Source organism: Anolis carolinensis, chromosome 4 (assembly GCF_035594765.1).
Source record: "Anolis carolinensis isolate JA03-04 chromosome 4, rAnoCar3.1.pri, whole genome shotgun sequence".
Taxonomy (NCBI): Eukaryota; Metazoa; Chordata; class Lepidosauria; order Squamata; family Dactyloidae; genus Anolis; species Anolis carolinensis.
Window position 1 is genome coordinate 190,323,404 of NC_085844.1, and position 22,027 is coordinate 190,345,430.

General features: G+C 41.4%; 1 protein-coding gene across 1 annotated transcript in view; it reads left to right on the top strand.

Moving 5' to 3' along the window:
• The first annotated feature begins 9,080 nt into the window (after positions 1 to 9,080).
• mical1 (microtubule associated monooxygenase, calponin and LIM domain containing 1) overlaps positions 9,081 to 22,027 on the top strand; it is a 54,722-nt gene continuing 41,775 nt past the window's right edge. The window contains exon 1 of the mRNA XM_008109793.3: positions 9,081 to 9,362. The gene's annotated coding sequence lies outside the window, so the exon portion shown is untranslated. The remainder of the gene's footprint in view (positions 9,363 to 22,027) is intronic.

Sequence of the window (22,027 nt, forward strand, 5' to 3'; positions counted from 1 at the left end):
CACTGACCGGCATCTGGCAATGCAATAAAAACAGATGCTTACAGAGATGGGAAAGGCAAGGATGGAAAAAGTATAGCCCTCAAGGTCAGGGATGGGAATTGTGCAGCTCTCCAGATGTTGCTGCCAGCAGTTCCAGTGATAATAGCCAATGGTCAAGAATGCTGGGAGCTGTAGTTCAACAAAATGTGCAGGACTGCATGATTCCCACCCCTGCTCTCTATGTGGCTGAATTACACCTTTCAGCATTTTTCACTATGCTGACAGAATTATAGTCCAACATAATAAGCACTTCCCTCAGCTCATCTAGGCTCTAAAACTACACTCCTTGCAACTGGGAGTGAATTCCATTGAACTCAATGAGACTTCTCGACAAACATTCTTAAGACTAAACTTGTATGAAAAGAAAAACCCACATTCTGTCTGAGAAGACCCAATAAATAAAATCACCTCCCTGTCTGACAGAACTCAATAAAGATAGTCCCCAAACATAAAGCCACAAGATTCTGTCTGATTGTGGAAGCTAAGCAGGGTCATCCCTGGTTAGCATTTGGATGGAAGACTGCCTAGGTGCTTTGGGCCAAGGAAAGAATTGGCAAAGCCAGCTATGGAAACCCTATGAAATTCATAGGATTGCCATAAGTTGATAATTAACTTGAAGGCGCACACACGCACACACACATACATTTTATGTATTTTGTTTTAATCCTGCTTTTCTTCAGAAATAGTGACTTGAGGCAGCTGGGATAGGCCCTACAAGTAGGCAGTGATGCAGTTACATCAGGCTGTAGATGTTGTGGAAAGAGTTTTTTTTTCATGTCAGGAGCAACTTGAGAAACTGCAAGTCGCTTCTAGTGTGAGAGAATGGGCAGTCTGCAAGGATATTGCCTAGGGGATGCCCAAATATTTTCATGTTTTACCATCCTTGTGGGAGGTTTCTCTCATGTCCCCAGATGGGGAACTGGAGTTGACAGAGGGAGCTCATCCACACTCCCCGGATTTGAATTGGCAACCTTCAGGTCAGAACCCAACCTTCCAAGTCAGCAGTCCTGCTGGCACAAGGGTTTAACCCATTGCGCCACTAGGGGGCTCCTGTGGAAAGTGATTTACAGCAAACGGTCTTGAACAAGTCCTGAGGAAATAACCCGTGAATGCTCATCATTTGCAAAATACATCTTAAATCAAGGTCTGGCACCTATGAAGGGGACAGGAGCCATTTTCACCTCACCCCCACCTTAGGAGGCTGCATAATTGCAGTTCAGCACATCATTTGCAACTGCCATTGGACTGATATTTGGCTGTTGGGCAGGAGTTAGCTATTAAGAGAAGTAAGCCAGTCCGGGGAAAGAAATTATCTGGAAATTAGCATGATTCTTAATAGGGTCTAAGGACTTTGGAGAGGGATCCGGGGAGTTTAAAGGGCCCAGTTTGGAGTCTGTAGAGCCATATGCAGCCCACCACTCACTCCTGTTTTAAATGCCCACCTTTTGTACAGACTCCCTGATGGCTGGAAGGCAGAACAGGACAGCATTTATCCTTTTGGATCAATGCATATAATGCTGGGGGAGGGGGGCAGGGTGAGAGAAATGCGAAGATTGTTCTGCCTGACAACTCACAGGCCCTGTGTCCATTGTCCCTTGGATTTGGAAATCATGTGTTATTTACCTCGAGTCAGGATGCAATCACAAGATGGCAAGAAACCCCTGGGAGAGTCAACAAAGTCTTTCAGAGGCAATGATATGTCACCTGCAAACACAGTATGGTACCTGGGCTGAGGACAAATCCTTGCTCTGAGGTTTGCTTAAATACATCACAGTGTTCACGTCACACAACTCCAGCCTCAACATTACTATAAAAAAATTGTTTAACATTCACCATGTTTTGTTTACAGAGAAAGCATATCACTCCACCCTGAACAGACTTCAGTTTAACAAGAGGCTGCATGCCTGTTTGGAAAGCAATGTCAACAGATTTCAAATCAAACTTAAATTAAAAAATACAACAGCTGAGAGATCTAACACAGATAACCAGGTAGAAAGTCAGGGGAGCAGTTACTATGTGGGTGGGAGGGTGTTTCAGGTGTCAGGCGTATTTCTTTTGGCGCATGTGATACCAGCAAGTAGTGCAGGGATAAAGCTGCAAATCCCTTTGCAGATTACTGATAGTCCAAATGGCAGATTGGGAGCTGGCAGGATTATTATTGCAGGTCAGACTCGTGACATAATTCCACAAGGTAGGAACTGACATGCATATCCCACAAAGTAAGTGGAACCACTTCCTCCCTTTTCCCACTTCCGTTCTACTTTGAGTTTGGAGTTTTTGATTACTAAATCAGCCACAAGAGAAGCTGCCACTTAAATGTGGGGTTCAAGACTGACAATAGAGGTAATCAAGGGGAAATTACAGCTAGTGAATGAAATCAGCAATGAAATCAACAAACAATACAAAGAAAAATAGGCTATTGAAATTATTTTCTATATTGAATAGCACTGTAATTCCAGAGAGTCATTTTAGGATGATGTACAACAATGAATGCCAGTTGTCTAGGGTGCAAAGAATACACAGGATTGAGAAACATCTGGAGAGAGGCCTGTCCTACCACATTCCCACATCATCTGCTGCAGTTGCTTCACTGACAAATGGAAAAGCCAGTTCTGTAGCCAAAGCTCAATTCACTTCTGCAAACTGTGTTGTGGTGGCTACTTGCAATACAGATGGCTAAAACCTGGGTAGGAAACTCCACCACATCCAAGAACCATCCCCCCCTACCTATTCTCTTTGGGGTTCATAGAATATTTAAAAGTTGAAAATGTGAAAGTAACTGAGGGAATATTTCCTGGTTTGGGGGAAAGTGTTATGTTAATGGGGTTATGTGCAATGCATTTAAAAGATGAATTGTTTCTCCTAGAGGCTTAAGGAAGAGGCAGTTTATCCCCTTATGGAGAGAAATGGGGCAATCTGAAAGTGGGGCACATAACATCATAAAAGCACACACTTGTGGCTGCAGGATTGCAGTTTGTCTACTTCATGTCAGAAGCTGTCTCGTGGCAAAACATTCATGGGAAGCACTTTCCCACTGAGGTCCAGTTGTTGAAAAATCACATGAAAAATCATATAGATAAAATATATATAGTATACGATAGCTAAATTTGCTGATTGCCATTTATGCAAATAGAGCCTATGCAGTGGTACGGGTTACATGTGGTTTCATTTGCAGCTGGCACCATGTTGTTTGTGTGTATCTACACCAGACCTAAAAGCCTTTTTCCTGCTCTTGTTCCCTAATGTTGAATTTCCTGTAATAAACCATTAGTCTTGAAAGCAGCGTAAAAGCACATAAATGAGATCCACCATCCTTGCTAGAGCTAAACCAATGGATGCTTAGAGACTTTCCAGTTTCGTTGCCATGGTAGAAAGGAAGGATATAAATCAAGGATGGGCTCCAGATGTTTTGACCTACATTTCCCAGCAGCCCTACCCAGCTCAGCCAACGATAACACACTGAGGTCTCCCTATTCTTGATAATGAATGATAATGACATATGTAGGGCTGACATGTTGGGATTAAAAAACAATAATAGTCTATGATATCTCACTCTATCTCTCCTGTAAGGGACTGAATTTATCCAGTAGTGATATTAGTGAGCTACCCTAGTTGGAATATCAAATATTTGGGAATGATTTGGTTTTTGATTAAAAAAAACCTAAGTGCCAGGTTCTACAAAGGACCTAGTACTAGTGCCATTAAAAATGCCACGAGTGACTTGTTGATGTGGATCTATATAACTTCGTCCATCTTTTGGATTCTTCTTGTGGCAGAGGATACATGTCAGTATTTAGACTCGGCTATGACACACTGCATTCTGCACCAGGGGCTTTTGAGACTTCACTGCTCTCTTTCCAACAGCTCACATTTTCAAACTCCATTAGTAGGTCTCTGTACTTACTTTTTGTGCCTGTTGTTAGTTTGAGGTCATCCTCATGGACACGTTGAAAATGCTTCCCATTCAGTTTCTAAGGGCACATCTACATTAATCACTTAATGCAGAGTGAAACTGGCAGATGAAGAAATTCCAATATGGAATTGAGTCCACACGAAGTTCAGGAATCAGGTGGAGGCCTGGGTGGTGCTTATTACATACAGAAATTGCCTGCTACCCAGTTCCAGGATATGCAAGATTCACTGTGGTGGGAGATTTAGATTGTTTTTCTTTTCAACTCCCTCTGTCCCAGTGGTATGGGCAAGTATGAATTGCTTGAGTACTTGTCCTTTTAATAGGTTTCGCCTTGCAATGTGGTTCACCTATGTGCACTCGTACACATTAAGGGCCTAGCTTAAGGTCTCTCATTCACAATCCTGCCCACATTTGCACTGTTGTCCCATCTACACTGACAATTGAATGCAGTCTGAACCTAGATTTAAAATAAAAACTAAAAAAAATGTAAACAACTTTTAAAAGTTTGCATTAGCTTAAAGCGACAGGGAGCAGATGGCCAGGCAACAAACACTCACAAAAGAGTGCAAAATAAAGCTCTGGATGCACATCAATACTCTGTGGTTTGTGTACATCCCCATCGGGGCCTCAGAGTGGTTCTAGGGTTTCCTCTGGAATACCGGTTTGGAAACTGCATAAAATGATTGGTATTGTAAGGATTGTTGGGTTGCTGTGAGTTTTCCGGGCTGTATGGCCATATTCCTGAAGCATCCTCTCCTGACATTTTGCCCACATCTATGGCAGGCATCCTCAGAGGTTGTGAGGTCTGTTGGAAACGAAGCAAGCGAGGTTTATATATCTGTGGAAAGTGCAGGGTGGGAAAAAAATAATAATATGCTGTGTCCAGGTTGGTCCATCAAGCACCCTGCTATGGCTGACTTCTCTGGTTGGGTTAGTATGCAGAGCCTTTCATGTTCCTTGATTCGTGTTTGGACAATCCTGTATTTGGTGGCCCCTATGTAGACCTATCTACAGTTGCATGGTATACAGTAGATTCCTGCAGAGGTGAGAAGATCCCTCTTGTCATTTGCTGAATGTAGCATTTGTTGGATTGTCTTAGTGCAGGGGTCCACAAACTACGGCCCGCAGGCCACATGTGGCCCATCGAAGCCATTTGTCCGGCTCCCTCCTAATCTGCCTAGGAAGGTGCAAGGGGTGCGAAGGAGAAGGAGGGAAAGATACACCTTTCTCTCCTCCCTCACCTCACAGCACCTTTCCCACCACTGCCAAGAAAGACACACACAGGATGAGAGAGGAGTGAAAGGTGCACGCCTTTCCCGCATCCTCACTCGTGCCACATGTGCCTTTCCCGCCTCCTCCCTCGCTCAGTGTGCGCCTTCCAAAGCTTTGCTTGTTTATAACAGTATTTTAATTGTTATTTAATTAATAATTAATTATTAAGGGGTACTTTGCTAGTGCTTTTGGTGCACAAAGGCAGAAGAGGTTTGATCTAAATGGCCCAAGGGGTCTCTTCAAACCCTCATTATTATTATTATTATTATTATTATTATTATTATTATTATTATTATTATTACAGTAGAGTCTCACTTATCCAAGTTTCTGGATTATCCAAGCCATTTTTGTAGTCAATGTTTTCAATATTTCGTGATATTTTGGTGCTAAATTTGTAAATACAGTAATTACAACATAACATTGCTGCGTATTGAACTGTTTTTTCTTTCAAATTTGTTGTAAAACATGATGTTTTGGTGCTTAATTTGTAAAATCATAAACTAATTTGATGTTTAATAGGCTTTTCCTTAATCCCTCCTTATTATCCAAGATATTTGCTTATCCAAGCTTCTGCCAGCCCATTTAGCTTTGATAAGTGAGACTCTACTGTATTATTATTATTATTATTATTATTATTATTATTATTATTATTATTATTATTATTATTATTATTATATTGACACAAAGACACAGCAAATGAGATATATATGCTGGATTTCATATCACAAAATCACAAGTCAAACACTTCCCAAGTGTTTAGGACTGTGTGATGTATTTTCGGATGATGCGTGCAGATCCGAGTACGATGACCTTTTGCAGTTGACAGAGTATTTATTTTTATTATTATTATTATTATTATTATTATTATTATTATTATCATCATCATCATCATCAAACATTGAGGCTGGGTAGCTATCTGTCAGGGGTGCTTTGCTTGTGCTTTTAGTGCACAAAGGCAGAAGGGGGTTGGACCAAATGGCTGAAGGGGTCTCTTCCAACCCCCTTTATTATTTTTATTATGATTATTATTAACATTGAGTCTGTATTTGTTCCCGTTTTGTTTTTTTACTTCAAAATAAGAGATGTGCAGTGTGCACAGGAATTTATTCATAGTTTATATATATACACACACACACACACACACACACACACACACACACACACACAGTAGCTGTGCCCGGCCACGCATTGCTGTGGCAAAGTATGGTGGTATGGGAAGTAAAGTATGGAGGTAATTGTGGTAGTTAAGTTTAAGGGTAAAGGTTTTCTCCTGATGGAGCTTAGCCTTCTAACTGGCAGCAATTGGATAAAAAGAATTATTCCTCTCCCTCTAATTAGGACTTTATTTTTCTTTTCTTTTTTGTTGTATGAACGTAGAGGCATGGATGACGGGTTGTGCTGACAAGTTTAGTGTTTCTGGGATGTGTAGTTTTGTTGTTTTGTCCTAGGCCGAAATTTCATTACCCTTTTATATATATACTAGCTGTGCCCGGCCACGCGTTGCTGTGGCGAAGTCTGGTGGTATTGGAAATAAAGTATTGAGGAATTGGTGGTAGTTAAGGTCAAGGATAAAGGTTTTCCCCAGACATTAAGTCCAGTCGTGTCTGACTCTGGAGGTTGGTGCCCATCTCCATTTCTAAGCCGAAGAGCCGGCGTTGTCCATAGACTCCTCCAAGGTCATGTGGGATGACTACATGGAGCGGTGTTACCTTCCTGCCGGAGCAGTACCTATTGATGCACTCACATTTGCATGTTTTTGAACTTCTGGGTTGGCAGAAGCTGGGGCTAACAGTGGGGGCTCTCTCCGCTCCCCCAATTCAAACCTGTGGCCTTTCGGTCCAGAAGTTCAGCAGCTCAGCGCTTTAACACGCTGCGCCATCAGGGGATATTATTTCCTAAAGGTTGTGAATATACAATATTTCTGATTGGTTTTTTTTGTTTGTTGGAGGCAAGTATGAATGCTGCAATTAGGAAAAATGATTAGGATGTAATGGCCTTGCAGCTTTAAAGCCTGGCTGTTTCCTCCCTGAGTGAATTTTTTGTTGGGAGGTGTTAGCTGGCCCTGATTGTTTCCTGTCTGGAATTCCCTTGTTTTCAGAGTGGTGTTGTTTGCGATATTTTATGTGCTTCTACTGTCTGTGGCCCTGAGAAAACAGAGGATTTGCCAGACTTTGATGATGGGAATACTTTGTTGGGAGGTGTTAGCTGGCCCTGATTGTTTCCTGTGTGGAATTCCCCTGTTTATTTACTGTCCTGGTTTTAGAGATTATATTGTTCTGCATTATTCTATCCCAGTAATTATTTCATATTAAAGAAGAATCTCACTTATCCAACATTCGCTTATACAATGTTCTGGAATATCCAACGCAGTCTGCCTTTTCATAATCAATGTTTTTGTAGTCAGTGTTTTAAATTCATTGTGATATTTTAGTGGTAAATTTGTAAATACAGTACAGTAGAGTCTCACTTATCCAACATAAACGGGCCGGCAGAATGTTGGATAAGCGAATATGTTGGATAATAAGGAGGGATTAAGGATAAGCCTATTAAACATCAAATTAAGTTATGATTTCACAAATTAAGGACCAAAACATCATGTTAGACAACAAATTTGGAAGAAAAAGTAGTTCAATACACAGTAATTCTATGTAGAAATTACTGTATTTATGAATTTAGCACCAAAATATCACGATATATTGAAAGCATTGACTACAAAAATGCGTTGGATAATCCAGAACGTTGGATAAGCGAGTGTTGGATAAGTGAGACTCTACTGTAAATACTACATAGCATTACTGCGCATGGAACTACTTTTTCTGTCAAATTTGTTGTATAATATGATGTTTTGGTGCTTAATTTGTATAACGATTACCTAATTTGATGTTTAATTGGCTTTTCCTGAATCCCTTCTTATTATCCAACATATTCACTTATCCTGCTGGCCTGTTTGCGTTGGATAAGTGAGACTCTACTGTATATTTCTAATCTTATATTATCTGCTCAGAACTGGATTATCTGAGGCCCCTTCTTCACAGCTGTATAAAATGCACACTGAAGTGGATTATATGGTGGTGTGGAGTCAAGATAATCCAGTGCAAAGCAGATAATATAAGATTATAAATGGGTTATATTGCTGTGTTGAAGGGCCTTGAGTCTACACTGCCATATAATCCAGTGCAAATTAGATAATCTGTGGAAGAAGCCTAAGTGAGGCCTAAATCTGCCTGTCCCCTAACTGAAACCTGGCTGTCCCTTGGCTGGTTGCTAGGCAACCAAGTGGGCAGAGATTAGCCCTCTAAACTGGCAGCAATTGGATAAAAAAATTATTGCTCTCCCTCTAATTAGGACTTTCTTTTTCTTTTCTTTTTGTTGTATCAACCTTGAGGCGAGGATGATGGGTTGTGTTGTCAAATTTTGAGGTTGGGGGGCCTGTACTTTTGTTGTTTTGTGAATTGCCGTGATGCCATCACTCTTTTATAGATAGATAGATAGATAGATAGATAGATAGATAGATAGATAGATAGATAGATAGATAGATAGATAGATAGATAGATAGATAGATAGATATATTTAGTCTGGCCCTCGGTTCCCTTGATATATGGTAAGAACAGGGATAAGGATTGTATTAGTCCAGGCACGGGCACACACACTTCGGCCCTCCAGGTGTGTTGGACTTCAACTCTCACAATTCCCAACAACCTACCGGACTAGGGCAAGGCCTTAATTCGCACGAAGCGGGCCGTGTGGATTTATTTTGCGCCTCTCTTTGCCTTGAAGCGGCTTTTCAAAGTGCCCGGCCGGCGACTTAGCCCCGCCTCTGGGCGAGGAGGCTCCCACTCATCTCTCTCTCCGCCCCCCGCCTCCCCCCCTTTCAAGCCTCGATGCGCCTTTCCTCTCCGCCCGGGGCCACCGCTGGACGCGCCCACCCCGCAGCTTCGGAGGGGGGGCAGCTGAGAAGGAGGATCTTTCCGAAGGAGAGGAAAGAAGAAGCAGCAGCAGAAGGAGGGGGCCGGAGGGGAGGGGGAGAGAGAGAAAGAAAGGAAGAAGAAAGAAAGAGAAGGCGGCTCTCTTCCTCTGCTTCGGGGTAGAGGCTCCGGAGCGCCTTGGGATCCCGGACAGAGCAGCGACGGCGCTGAACGTGAGTAGAAGGCTTGCCTTCAGGAGGGAAATGTCACCTTAGGTCAGGCATGTGCATGGGCAAACTTGGGCCCTCCCTCTAGGTGTTTTGGACTTCAACTCCCACTCTTCCTCACAGCCTCAGGCCCCTTCCGCTTAAGCGGCTGAGGGGGAAAAGGAAAGGGCCTGAGGCTGTGAGGAAGAGTGGGAGTTGAAGTCCAAAACACCTAGAGGGAGGGCCCAAGTTTGCCCATGCCTGACCTAAGGTGCATCTTCACTGTGGGGTGAATGCAGTTTGACACTGCTTTCACTGCCATGGCTCAATGCTGGGAGCTGTCTTTTCATGAGGCACTCTTTTGGCAACCTTGGAAAGCTACAACTTGCATGATTCAGAGCCAGTGGTGTCACACTGCATTCATTCTGCTTGGCGGATATACAGTACACCTCTTCTCTTGGGCCATCCAGCCAAGAGGAAGGAAGGAAGAAACGCTATTTGGTTCAGTATTTGGTTTATATCCCTGGCAGGCAGGCAAGGCAGCTTTTGGCATATTGATTACACTATGTAAGACGATTTTTTTTTTGTGTTGTCGAAAGCTTTCATGGCCGGGATCACAGGGTTGTTGTATGTCTTTCGGACTGTGTGGCCATGTTCCAGAAGTATTCTCTCCTGACCTCCATACCTCACAACCTCTGTGGGCGAAACGTCAGGAGAGAATACTTCTGGAACATGGTCACACAGCCCGAAAGACATACAACAACCCTGTGATTTTTTTTTTTCCTGGGAGATAAATGCAATTACCTAATTGGTTCTATCATTTAAAAAAATGGAAAATGTCATCCTGCGGCACATTTTGCTATTGTTTTTCAGTAAATTTCTCAGTCTCTCAACCAGTTCAACAAAAATTGTGGCAGCCACAAAAACGGAGTGCCTGGAGTATTATTATTATTATTATTATTATTATTATTATTATTATTATTGGGTTGTTGTGACTTTTCCAAGCTGTATGGCCATGTTCCAGAAGCATTCTCTCCTGAAGTTTCGCCCACATGTATGGCAGGCATCCTCAGAGGTTGTGAGGTTTGTTGGAAACTAAGCAAGGGATTAAAGGGTTGTTGTATGTCTTTCGGGCTGTGTGGCCATGTTCCAGAAGTATTCTCTCCTGAAGTTTTGTCCACATCTATGGCAGGCATCCTCAGAGGTTTTATTTATTTATTTACTATATTTATACCCCGCTCTTCTCAACCCCGAAGGGGACTCAGAGCGGCTTACAGATTATGGCAAAATTCAATGCCGCATTATACAACAAATAATAAATATAACATATCAAATTATAAAACAATTAAAACATATACATGCAATAAAACATTAAAACATAGTTTTAAAGGAGCAGATGTTCCATCAGGCAATGAGACAAAACTGGTGTCGCAGTGCCAGCATTCACTCGAGAGGGCCCAGGTGAGTCAAGGACCATGGCCGGAAGAAAAAATGCCAGTATCTCTGTGCTGACCCCAGGATGCTGAAACGGAGGTGGGTCAAGATGGAGTCTGGCAGCACCAAGTGGCCAGAGTCCCCAGGAGCTGAGCCAGGGGCAGCAAGGGAAACAAACACTGCCCCTTCCCTCCAAGCCCCTGGTGATGGTACCTTCACTTCTTGCTTTGCCTGAGGCCCTGCAGGCGACATCCTTTTTATGCTCCAGCCTCTGAGCAGCAGGTGTTGCTTGCTGGCTTTGCAGAGTCAGGGACACAGTTCTGCCAGGAGTGAGTCCCCAGGAGCTGAGCCAGGGGCAGCAAGGGAAACAAACACTGCCCCTTCCCTCCAAGCCCCTGGTGATGGTACCTTCACTTCTTGCTTTGCCTGAGGCCCTGCAGGTGACGTCCTTTTTATGCTCCAGCCTCTGAGCAGCAGGTGTTGCTTGCTGGCTTTGCAGAGTCAGGGACTCAGTTCTGCCAGGAGTGAGTCCTCAGGAGCTGAGCCAGGGGCAGCAAGAGAAACAAACACTGCCCCTTCCCTCCAAGCCCCTGGTGATGGTACCTTCACTTCTTGCTTTGCCTGAGGCCCTGCAGGTGACGTCCTTTTTATGCTCCAGCCTCTGAGCAGCAGGTGTTGCTTGCTGGCTTTGCAGAGTCAGGGACACAGTTCTGCCAGGAGTGAGTCCCCAGGAGCTGAGCCAGGGGCAGCAAGGGAAACAAACACTGCCCCTTCCCTCCAAGCCCCTGGTGATGGTACCTTCACTTCTTGCTTTGTTGTGAGGTATGGATAAACTAGGCAAGGAAATTGTTGTTAAACTAGGCAAGGAAAGGTTGTGAGGTATATCCATACCTCACAACCTCTGAGGATGCCTGCCATAGATGTGGACAAAACTTCAGGAGAGAATACTTCTGGAACATGGCCACACAGCCCGAAAGACATACAACAACCCTTTAATCCCGGCCATGAAAGCCTTCGACAACACTGTGGAAGGTCCAGGGTGGGAGAAAGGACTCTTTGTCTGTTGGAGGCAAGGGTGAATGTTGTAATTAATCACCTTGAATAGCATTTAATGCATCTTCAAGGCCTGACTGATTCCTTCCTGGGGGAATCCTTTGTTGGGAGGTGTTAGCTGACCCTGATTGTTTCATGTCTGGAATTCCCCTCTTTTCTGAGTGTTGTTCTTTATTTACTGTCCTGATTTTAGAGTTTTTAAAATATTATTATTATTATTATTATTACTATTTATTCATTTCTATCCCACTTTTTCCCATGGGTGGGAGTCAAAGCGACATAGAAAGGATTAAAAAAAAACCAAATACACATACATAGGTACATAAAATACATGATCAACTAAAAACATCATGCACCAATTTAGAAAATAACCCAATTTGAACACCCCGTATATAACAATTAATAACTTACAACAACCCCATTTTAAAAAAGTATAACAACTACTTTCAAAGTAAGGACTGCACAGTTAAACAGGAAATAACACTTTCAGACTAGGGACAGAATATTTTTTGAATTTTGTTACATAGTGTTATTATAATAATAATGGCATCAGTAATAATAATGCAATGATGCTAGAAGTTTCAGTGTCAAGCCTGGAGAAACCCCCCTCAGTTATGAAGCATGAGCGAGATGCTGGACCTCTGGTTGGATCCCATTGCCCCTGGTTTTGGGTCTGGGTCATTCCAGTCCATTAGGTTCTGAGGTTTGATTTTATGGCCAGACGATTTGTCCTCCCTGCCAAACCTGTTTGGAAAGTTGTATAAGATGTTTTCCTCCTCAGAATAAATTAGCGAGAGGTCGTTTCCTGCTTCCTGATTTCTTTTTCATTTTCATTTAGGAAATAAAGAGGAAGAGTGAGCATGTCTGAGCATGTGCAAAGTGCTCGCTGTTGGCACTGGTATTGAAACACTTGACTGTTAGGTCAAAGGCCAGCTTTCAAAAGGGCCCTGTGTTTGCTTTAGTTCCAGGAGGTATTGATCCGGCAAATTAATGCTTTGCTTCAACAAATAGAGATAAAAAGCTACTTTTCTAAGATGTGGGTCTTATTCAGAGGTGGAACTACAGAGGAATGGGATGAGGGTACATCTCTCCCCCTCCCAATAATGATTCTATCCCCCTCTAGTATTCAAATTTTTAGCGTTGCAGAGTGTGAGACACTGAAAATTATTCACATCTAGAACTCTTGGGGAACCTTCTTCAGTCCCTATATCAGGAGAAAGGCAGAATGAAAATAAAGTAAGTAAGAATAAAAATAAAAGTAAGAATAAAAATAAAATAAGTAAGTAACTTGAATAATGTTTGGTATCTCAACTATAAATGCTCCACTGACATGTTAAGTTACTACAGTAGAGTCTCACTTATCCAACACTCACTTATCCAACATTCTGGATTATCCAACGCATTTTTGTAGTCAATGTTTTCAATACATCATGATATTTTGGTGCTAAATTCGTAAATACAGTAATTACTACATAGCATTACTGCGTATTGAACTACTTTTTCTGTCAGATTTGTTGTTAAACATTATGTTTTAGTGCTTAATTTGTATAATCATAACTTACTTTGATGTGTAATAGGCTTTTCCTTAATCCCTCCTTATTATCCAACATATTCGCTTATCCAACATTCTGCCGGCCCGTTTATGTTGGATAAGTGAGACTCTACTGTATAATGCAGAACATTTGGGGACTGAAGGGCAGAGTTCTTATTCAGAGTTCTCAATTTGCTCCCTTCAGTAGCTACAGATCTAATCCTGTTACTCTGTCCTGAACCCGATTCTCCTTTTGCCTTGTAGACAAGCAGGCACCGTATCTGTAAGAAAAGCAGGGCAGGTTGCCTTCTGTGCCCTTTAGCTGCAGAAGCCAAAGCTACGTTTTGCTTAGCAGTCCTGATAACGTTGCACCTGGGCAAAGGGAGTTGGCACTTCCTGATTTTCGCTCTTACTTCCTTTAGGCCTCAGGCAGCTTGATTGCTGAACTGAAATAGAACCTATCTACTGTTTGGTTTTGGCCTCTAATAAATATCCCTACAAGACAAGGGCCCTTGCTGAAAATGGGAAATGCTACCCAATGCCTTTTCCTCTTAGGCAGCAGAGAGAGGAAGGGTACAGTTATATGAGCTGATGAAACAGGGTGCAGTTATATGAGCTGATGAAAGTCTTTGCTCATTAGAATGGGGTTTCCATTGCAAATTTTTCTTTTTGCATGTACTGGCTGTCTTGTGATGTAAAAAATACAGAAAGGGTGATTAGGATCTAACGCCTCCTCACTAGCACCACAGTGAGTTCAGAAAACCACTTCCTGGAGGGCCCAATATAGTACTAGGCTATACAGTTTATGCAGCTTCTTGTTCCTGCTTAATAATCCAGATGGGTCCCTTTCTTTTAAACAGCCAGGTGGCATGAAGGCTTGTGGCTCTACAGTTATGGACAAGAGTCCAGAGACAGTCTTTGCTGTTATACCTGATAACTGATATTTGACTTCCTTGGCAGCCTATATAAAAATACTTGCATGCTTAAGAAAACAATAGAAACCTTAATCCAGATGTGTGCCTCTTGAGACCTTGATGTTGCCAGATGTGTTGCTTGCAGATTAAGGGCCCATACATAGCCCAGTTCCCTTGGAGCCTCATTGCCTAAGCCTTGTCCACAGTGCAAGCATTTTCCTAGGAGGCAGAGTATGTACTGTACTAGAGCAAACTCTCTTTGTATCTTGTTTCAGACCAGCGGTTAGCAGCATTGCTTCTTTGGATTTGTTGTTGTTAAGTGCCAACAAATCAATTTCAGTTCATGATGACCCTATGAATGATGACCTCCAAGTCATTTTTATCATCAGCTCTTGCAGATTCTGAGCAGTGGCTTCCTTCATTGAGAATCCATCTGCAATGCAGTTTCCCCCTTTTTCTACTGTCTTCTGTCTTACCAAGCATTGTTGTCTTTTTTAGTGAGTCATGTCTTGTCATGATATGCCCAAAGTACAACAGTCTTTGTTTCATCATCTTGGCTTGTTTTTATTGCAGTTCACAGTAGCCATAAAACTCCTCTCCAGCACCCATTTTAAATGAGCTGATTTCTTTCTATCAGCTTTCACAAACATACATAGAAATTGGAAATACAGTGGCATGAATCACCCTGATTTAAGCATTCAATGCCATATCTTGATACTTCAGGATCTTGCCTAATTCCTTCACTGTTGCCCTTCCAAGTTATAGCCTTCTTCTGATTTCTTGATTGCAGCCTTCATTTTGTTTAGGAACTAAACCAAGGTATGAAAATCTTGAACAATTTCAGTGTCTTCAACATCTACCTTCAATTTATATATAGCATCTTTGAGTATTATCTTGGATTTCTTAATGTTCCTTTTCAATCTCCTCTCATTTTGTCCCAGGCTTCAGCCCAGAGTGCTTCTGGACCCTAGTCAATTAGACTTAATAGTGCAAATATATATTTCCTATTATCTTTAAATTCTAAGTGGATGTTCTTCAAATTTTATTTTGGCAGAATAGTTGGCTGTTCAGCTCCTGGCCTTAGTTTATCATCTCCTTCCAATTATGTAGTCTACTTTATTTCTATATTGATCATCAGGTGATGTCTGTGTATACAGTTGCCTCTCTGGTTGTTTGAAGAATGTGTGTCCAATTGCCTCACAAAATTAATTCAATCACTCTCCTGACTCATTTCTTCATCCTAGAATTTTGATTCTGCTTTATTTTCTGCCTTTGCATTCCATGTTTAACAAGAGATCCTGTTTTGGTATGTGATCAATTTCTTCCTGAACTCCAGCACAGAATCTTTACATTCTTCTTCCTCCTCCTCTGTCATTGGAGTATAAACAGGTTAAGATTAAATTTATGAATATTCCTAGAAATTTTTTTGGCATGATTTGGTCAGACTGTCTCTGCATCTTTCCTCATTGTAAATGACACCCAGTTTCTACTTGGATTTTCATTTTCTGAGTACAACTCTGTGTAATTATCTGACTCAAAATATCTAATTCCTGTCCAATTTAATTCCATTTACACCAAGTATTGCAATGTTGTTCACATATTCCATTTCTTGTTTAACTATATCCAGCTTCCCTGATTCATGCCTCTCACATTCCATATCCCTATAATACGTTTTGTGCAGTTTTGGATTTTCCTTTGACTTCTTAGTGCATTAACAGCTGAACATCCTTTGGGCCTGAGTCCAGTTACGTCATTTGCCAAAGCACAATTTGTAGTTTTCCTCTGCTTTATCCCAGTAGCGTGTTGCGTATCTTCTGACTTAGAATTTCATCTTCTGACACTATCTCCTGTTTCATTTTGGATTATCTCATCATGGCATTTCATGGTAAAAGACATTCAAAAGGGATTTTCCATGCTTCCTTCTGCACAGTATTAGCAAGTGTTAGTTATGGTGCCAGTGCCGTTTTCTCTGAGAGATCCTCCACCGATGTCACTGCCTATTACTGCTTTTGCCCAGTAGCTGTTTGCCATATTTTGTTGGGCGTCTCAGCAAAAAGCCTGCCTTACAAGGAAGACCGTACCAACAATACTGCTGCCCCATCAGCATAGTTTCTTGCCTCACAGGAGAATGCAATCTCACCACTGCAGAAAGTTAGTGCCATGGAGTCTCTAATTTTTTGGATTACAGATTCTGCAGTCCCACAGTCTGCACTGGTGTTTGGTTTCAGGATCCTCCATGGATACCAAATTATATGAATACTCAAGTCCCTTTATATACAGTGCTGTAGTGAGCAGGGAAGAAAAGACCAGTGCATGCAACTGTTATATTCTCCCTTTCGCATTATACAGTTATAGTTCTGGGGTTTCACTTTAATTGCTATGGCTTCATGCTCTGGAATCCAAGGAGGTGCAGTTTAGAGAAGGCTATCCAGCCAGAATTCTCTGGTGCCTCACCAGTCTACAAATCCCAGGATTCCATAGTATTGCAGGTGCAATGCAAAAAGCAATTGCACAATTTTTCTGAGCATGGAAGGGATCAATAATTAATTATGTCTACAATATTTTTAATCTTTTATCGAGTGACTTTATTTTTTCTGAAAATAATCTGCTTAGTCAATGTACAAATCCAGCTTGGGGATGCTTACTTGTGGCATTTTAAAAAAAGCAACGACTGATTTTCAGTAAAGCCCTGCCATTTCATTAATTGCTCGCTATTAAGCATCTGCCTATTTCCTCTGGATGTCTTTGCGCTCAATAAGAAAAAAAACTTGCACAGGATTTCACATTAAGTCTAAATTAAGCTGTTAAGATGCTTTCACAGATTGCATAGACAAGTCTTAATAACAAACCTTTGCTTTTATGCCGGATGTGCTTATTGCATCTGCATTAACCTATATTACAGACACGTCTGTCATAGTGTTGAACTAGAGGTGAGGAATGTGCCAGCCCTACAGATCAACTCCCAGCACCCTTGACCAGCATAGCCAATGCTGAAGGCTGATAGGTGTTGCAGTCTAATACCTGGGGGACTATATTATCCTCTGCTAAAACATATTTTAGCATGACATGCATATGCAGAAAACAGAATAAAGTCTACGGTTCATGGCTTTCTCGTCCTTCTCCTGCACCTTCTATATATATAAAAGAGTAAAAAAACTGGGGGCTGTGAAGTAAGCAACAAAACTACACATCCCCAAACCACAAAACTTGGCAGCACAACCCACCATCCTTGCCCCTAGGTTCCAACAACAAAAAGAAAAGAAAAATAAAGTCCTAATTAGAGGAAAAGGAATAATTGTTTTTATCCAATTGCTGCCAGTTAGAAGGCTAAACTCCACCCACTTGGTCTCCTAGCAACCCACTCAGCCCAGGGCCTCAAAGCTCCAAGGCCAAGGGGAGGCCAATGGCTAAATGACAAGGAGGGCTATAACTACTCGAAAAACTGTAACAACAGCCAGCTATACTAACAATAAAACACCCCCATTCAATACCACAGCCCAACCACCAGTTACCAACCATGCATTTCCACAACTACACATATGCATACCCACCAACCACAATATTGACCAGGAAGAAGAAAATAATAATACCAATAACACACCAATACCATCATATAGTGGACAGATCACCATGCAGTCCCACCCCTCAACCATTCACTACACCTTCAAACCACATCTTACAGAAACCCATCCAACCTCACCACAACAAACTTTGACATTGCTAAACTCTGACACCCTGTGTTGCCTCACCACTTAAAACCAGACACAACACAACTGCACACAACACACTATCCACACACCAATGCAATCCCTACCTCCCATGTCCACTGCAGCCAGTACACATGCATACCTACAACAACAACAACGACCACAGGGCAAAAGAACCCAAACACATGCACAACAACAACACCAAATACACAAAAAGCAGACACCCAGCCAAGATATTTGCAGAAAAACCAATTCCCCAAACCAACGAACATACAATATCATTCACACTTCAACAATCAGAAATATTGAATATTCACAAGTTTTAGGAAATAATATACCCTGATGGCGCAGGGGAGTAGATCAATAGGTACTTCTCTGGCGGGAAAGTAACGGAGCGCCATGCAGTCATGCCACATGACCTTGGAGGACTCTATGGACAACGCCACCTCTTCGGCTTAGAAATGGAGATAAGCACCAACCCCCAGAGTCAGACATGATTGGACTTAATGTCAGGGGAAAATATTTACCCTTTACCTTAACTACCAACAATTCCTCAATACTTTATTTCCCATACCACCATACTTCGCCACAGCAATGCGTGGCCGGGCACAGCTAGTGTTTTATAAATCTGAATGCTTCCTGTTCCTCTCTAATATTGCTTGCATTAACTGGGGAGAATGCTGACATTTTGGGGGAAACAGCTGGACATTGCTTCTGTAGGAGATATAAGAGATAATTACTAGCGCATGTCAGAGTTGTCCTGCAGATCAGTATGCTACAAAATGTATCTCATATTGATATGTTTACAGCCACATTGCAATTAGATGTGGTTGTTCATCACAATCATTTGTGAAAGTTTGGCATTTTCCTAGATACAAATGGAAAATGTAATTGGTTGAATGGAAGAAGAGTGTGTCTCTTTACCAGAATAGTTGTGACAGATAAGAAACAAATGCACTTTATGGCACTGTTGACTGCTCACGTGACAGGTTTTCTCTAAAGAAGGAAACCACCCTCTGCAATTTCTTCTGTTTTGCTTCTGTCACCTACTAAAGGTTTAATATTTAAATATACATCTCTGGGACTCTTTGAAATGCTTTACTAAGTAAGCCCAGCAAGCTACTTTCTATGCAGATCGTTTCAAGCTGCTAAGGGCTTGTTCCAATGAAGAAAAAACTTTGAATAAATTTCCTCTTACCCCACAATGAGGTTGTTTTGACATCTCTTAAGACTTGAGCTGGTGAAATCGTTCCAGGATATCCTTATGTCAATAGGAGTGATTCATAAAGACTTTCTTATGAGCAATGGTAAATCTGTTGTCATTCTCCCTGTTGCTTGCCAAAGAAGTTTATTCTCTGTATTACAATATCCAACTAAGGTAAGAATAACAGTTAAAGATAAGCATTTTTGATACTTGCTTTTTCTTCTGGCAAATCATTGCATTTACTATGGAGGAGGAAGTGGGAAATGTTTCCATCTTCTAGCTAGATCTGGTTGCTGAGCAAGTGAGAATTTTTTGTTTTGAGTTCCCAGGATTTCAAAAAACCAAAACCATTTAAATATTTTGCAACACACTTCCAGAACAAGTTTCCAGAACAAGTTCTGTAGATGGGGTTCTTGGTCAATGAAACTTGGCCAGCCTGGTAAACAAGTTTGGATATAGAATTTGTAAGTGAGAAAGACTATGGAGGTGGATTTGGGTTTATTGTTTTGCAAAGTATATCTGATGAAAAATAAGGATATAGATAGTAGGATGCTTTTTGACATTTTAAACTCTTCATATCAGGTTTCTGAAGGAAGGCCTTTCTTCATATATACTTACCACAAGACCTTCTTCAAAGGCCAATTCTTGCACAAACACAACCTCATGGAGTAATTAATGTCTGGTGGACAATGTGGCTACAGGCAGATGACTTTCGTTCCTTTGGTGTAGAATTACTCCAGAAAAGTTTATAATTGGCTTTAAAATGCAAGAGTAAATATGCTGTTTCTGAGTCTCACACACAAATACTGTACAGAGTATGTTTGTATTGTGAAGTTAAAGAAGTTTGCACCTTACTTAGCCTGACCAATGGCTACTTTTTTCTGGCAACTTTCCATTTTCAGGTTGCTACATAATTTACAGCTGCCTGTGCATATCTGCTTATTAATATGAACAGTTTATAGTGCAGATACTAGGCAAAAAAGTGGACAACTATAAAAAAACTCCATTGAGCTTCTGCCATTCAATTTTACCATGTGGATTCCTAATGCCATTGAAATAAACAAGAGATAGGTAAAATTATTACTGAGATATTCATACAGAATAAGGGAAGGATTGCTACTAATCTTTTACAATTGTTCAAATGCAAAGATTGGCTGGTGTAGTGGATATAAACCATCACTGTTCACTATAACACAAACAATCCTGAAGCCATATAACAAGCAGAGTTGTTTGTTTTATTTCAGGACAAAGTCAAAATTACTTTAGGTGCAGATGAACTTTATTTTATTTTTATACTGAAGCCATTGATTGTCTCTTGATCTAACAGCAGCCCCTAGATGATGAAAATCAAATGCCTTTATTTTCAGAGCCACGCAAAAGAGCACAATCTTAACTGTTTTCTGGAGACTAAAAATAATGAAAGCCAGCCTGACTTTCCTTGGAAGGGAGTTCTCTTTGGGATGCTGTTGCAGAAAAAGCTCTGTCATATGTATCTGGCACCATAGCATCAGAGGGTTAAAAATAATATGAAGGAGAGCTTCATATCCTCTACACTATCATCAAGGCTTATCTCTAGACCTTTTGATATCCCTTGTGTTGCCGTGCTTGCACTAAATAGCTTCCTTGGACTGAGAACTAGAAGCCCATGATGAGTACTGTTGCACAGAGTTCCCAATACTCTTTCCCCACAACAATATCCTGCACTAATTCCAAATAAGGAAGGCAGATTTGGTTTCATTAAAGTAGAATTGAGTATGAGCTGGATTGAGATTAGCATTTTGTAGAATCAGCCCAATAGTAGATGGCCTGGTGTACTCATGAGTGAAATACTGTTTTATTTTTGTATTCATGGTAAACTGAATATAAGTAAAACCAAAGGACCAAATTTTGGAAATGCGAGTTGTGACAACTAGCCATATGATCACAGGAGCTGTGTAAGTCCTGTTTTGGCTTGCCACTGAGCTGCATTGAGAAATATGTTGTCTGTATCTACCTATGTGTCATTTCTTTTGTGAACTCCATTGGGCAAGAGTTTCTTGAATGCAGTAATACTGCATGTTTTGAAATACACAGGACTACCTTTAGGTTTCTGGCCAGGACTACTGGAGTTAAAATCCCACAGTATCTGGGACACTGTCATTTTCCTGACCCCAGGTTTAGCAGCAATTACTCAAGATCAGTTATCATGTATTGCTTACTCCTATTAGCTATCTCATTGTGTGCACACAGGGTAGGTTGAAGACTTGGATATCGTGGTTTCTGCTCATAGCAGACATATGATGTCAGGTTGCAAAAGTTACCTTTCGGACTTCGAACTTTCGGAATACCCACCCAGCATGGTTCCAAAGTAGATAATGCAGAAGTAGCCCCGAATCTCTAGTTTTCATGAGTCCTATTTAAGAAGGAGATGAGAGGGCAGATTCTCTCATTTTTATGAGTTTGGCTCCAGACAAGAGGAAACAATCTTCACTTCACAAATACATCTTCACTTTAGCTAATAGAATAGCTCCGTAATTTCAAAAAGAAAATGCTGTATATTTTGTGTGTGTTTACGTTATAAATTGTGAGCAACTGTGTCTGGCACTTTATTGCTTGTTGACCTCTTCAGGAACCTGAGGAACCTCAGGGTCTGGGATGATACTGAGCTGGAGCCCTAGTGACATTACTAAATATTTGCTATAACAGCTATAACAGTACATTATATAGTCAGTGTAAAGGTAAAGGTTTCCCCCTGACATTAGTCTCATCGTGTCCGACTCTGGGTATTGGTGCTCCTTTCTGTTTTCTAAGCCAAAGAACCGGCTTTATCCGTAGACACCACCAAGGTCATATGGGCAGCATGACTGCAT